The sequence below is a fragment of the Dermacentor variabilis genome, chromosome 8, assembly GCF_050947875.1.
Source record: "Dermacentor variabilis isolate Ectoservices chromosome 8, ASM5094787v1, whole genome shotgun sequence".
Classification (NCBI taxonomy): domain Eukaryota; kingdom Metazoa; phylum Arthropoda; class Arachnida; order Ixodida; family Ixodidae; genus Dermacentor; species Dermacentor variabilis.
The window spans coordinates 57,048,647-57,051,957 of NC_134575.1; positions in this window are offsets into that span (position 1 = coordinate 57,048,647).

The window sequence follows — 3,311 nt, forward strand, 5'->3', positions numbered from 1 at the left end:
TTCCCGGGAATGGCGCCTGCGTTATCGGCAGCGCTGTTGACACATGTTTCTTTCACGTCTTTGTATCCAGAAATAAAAGTTGATGGTTGAGAGAGTGAAATCTGCCTTAGTCAACGCCTAATGATGGTGGAAAACAGCTCGCACGTTCAGGTAACTCGTATAGTTACCTATCTTGTTTATCAATATCGTCATTCACCGACCAAGTGGCGCCATATTCGACGAGTTTGTCCGTCTGATCTGAAGACAGGAATACAGTAAAATGTTCTTGTGTGGCTTTAAGCTGCTCCTACAATTTGTTGTCATGCTAGTAAGAAATTTACCCATTTATGTTTTTTACATGACACTTACACGCTCTTTTTTAGTTAGGGTAATATTTGTTGTAAGTAGAACGATGTAAAATGTAGCTTTTGCTAGAAGGGATAAAAAGCGCGTTTCAAAAAGAATGTTGCTCTGAGTCAATTTTAGTGCACTTTGTGCAGTGGACCTGCTTTATTAAGTCAGAAAGTATACAAAAGCAAGAGATAATTAGAATCGACCAGCGGTTATGTGCCCTACGCATTACATGGCATGCCCAGCTCCGTTTGCTTGTCTTAATGTCAAAGAAAATGTCAGCTACTCACGTTTCCAATTGATCCACGCCTCTATTCCTGTCGCTTAAGTTACGTCTAACATTTAGAGCGCAAGTCTTAAGGCTCCTTCACATGCTGCGACTGGAACGATGAAAATCGGTGCAGTCGCACGTGTCGCAGTGTGATTTTAATTGGGCGAATTTCACATGATTGCAATTTCAGCACTGCGAGTGGTGCGACGGGTTGCTTACTGTCAGGTTTCGTGGCACGAGTTGCATAATTCTTTTACTGCTATGAATAAAACGTTTACGTTATAATATTGATGACCTTTCATTTTTTTAGTAAATGATATGCGTGTTATGTAATTTAGAAACGTGTTAAAGTTTGTTTTGGAGTGCGCAACGGCGTTTTCTGAAGTTCTATGCGATGAGACAAGGCGCACGTCAATGGTTCAGCACTGTGTATTTTCTCATCTGCCTTCTATGACCGTTTCGTTCAGCCTGTGCTACACCGATATAGAAGATGACCCATCAAGGAATTCATATAGCTTCCTTCCCCGCATGTGCATTGTTTGGAATTTGGCTGCCACGAAGACGTCGTGTCAGCCCAACAAGATCCTCGCGCTACTCGTGCTCGGCGTCAGCTTCTGGAGAAATGATGTGTGTATATTGCTCGTGATTGCGCATGTACGGTGCGTGCTCCTAGCCATATTCTTGCTCCAGAGGCAACAACAAGGACAACCCGATAGCCCGCGTCTGCCCCTGAACGAAGCCGCAAATGATCGGTGGGATTACTGAACTTGGAAGGGAAATTGTGTTGTGAAATTCAACCTTAGCGCTAGCTAGGCTGGTTCGTCCATCGCGGTGCGTGTGCTGTGGAAATTGTAACGCACAGTTGAGCGACGGTACTTTAATCAGTTTACATTGGGCGAACTTGTGGCCGGACAAACAGCTAAGCGAGAGCCTCGCTTCAACGTCCACAGTCTTTTCGCAAGAGTCCCGCACCCCTTTTTCCCTCGTGTCGTGCGCTGATGACATGTTGCTGCGATTGCGCGTGTCTTGTGAGCCCGTGTTGCCCGCTTCACTGCCGCTATCTTCCGCAGGTAGCAGTAAACAACTGGACTGACGCAGGTGGCGCTGGCACGCGTAATTTAAAATCATCTTCTATCAATAAGTATTGAAACGAGCCGGAGATATAGGCACTAATGAGACCGTGTTTACTCTGCAGAAGATATGGCTAGTACAACCAGTATGACCGTACCTAAGATTAGTCCCACTACATCGTATCTGTCGTCTTGTTAGTTATCGTCGTCTTTGTCCCTCTCGTGGCACCGTAACATAACACCCAGTGACGAAAGCACCGACCCGGCACCTTCTAGGTGGCGGCCGCATGATTTATTTATTTATTTATTTATTTATTTATTTTGCATACCCTAAAGTCCCCGAAAGGCATTACATAGGGGGGAGGGGGGTATACAATACGCAAATTATATGTCAACGCAATGAAAAACGAGTGAAGACAACAATCAAGCACAGATTTCGGTAAGAGATATAGGCTGTAAAGAATTAATAAAAATAACGAAAAGAAATTAAGGTGTGACTACAGGGTACAGTTCACATTTGCTATACATGGTGCTTTTCAACAAGGCGCACGTGGCAGGTGGGTGTGGGAAAAGTGCACATTTACACAATACATTCATATATATAACACAGGCCAAGCAAGAAGCGGCAGCTGAACATTCTTATACATTTAAAAATGTGCGCAGGGCAGATTGGGAGGCAGACGGGTCAGTGATTGTAACAATATCTTGGGGTAGGGCGTTCCATTCTTTCACTGATAACACCAAAGGGCAATTTTTGAATTTTGTGGTCCTAGCAAATATGGGGGACGCTTTGCATACATGATCATTACGGGTGGGCAGATAATGGGCGGGTAAGATGGGAGCAGATGAAAAGATGCACCGCAATAGTAAAGGGAGTGAAAAAAAGACAGACAGAAATATTTCCGTCGTGTGCCAAAACCCGGAAGAATAAGGGTCTGCGTTAACGCCGACACACTTTGGTATGGAGAGTAGGAGGGCAAAATAAAGCGGGCAGCCTTATTTTTAATTTATTCGATGCAATCATGAAGGCGACATGTGTGAGGGTTCCAAATAATTGAGGCGTAATTGAGGATTGCTCTGACAAGGGAATGTATGCACGAAGTCTTGGGTCACTGTTTGCAAGGTGCAGGCGGCGCTTTAAAATGCCAAGTTTTTTGAGTGCCTTGTTATTAATATGCTCAACAAGCATGGCCCAGCGTATATCAGATCTAAGAATAACGCCCAGGTATTTAAAAGAAGAGGTTAGTTTGAGTACGCAATTGCGTAGAGTGTATAGGTTTGACGGAAAGCTTATCTTAGAAGAAAAAGACATGTCCTTAGTTTTATCTGCATTAATTTCGACACCACTCAGCTAATGTGGTTAAATCTTTCTGTAATGTGGCAACGTCATCAGGGGTGGTCATCTGTCTATAACTTACACAATCATCGGCAAACAGCCGTGTTGTTGAAGTTATATCTGTAGCTATGCCATTAATATATATTAGAAATAATAATGGGCCTAGCAATTACACTTGAGGCACCCCTGACCTAACGCGGCAGAAAGTATATTGGTTGTTATTAATAGTCTAATGTGTCTTGAGACGATCCACGTGGACTATATTAGTGAAGTGCACGACGGGGAAGCATCGGCTGGAGCTATT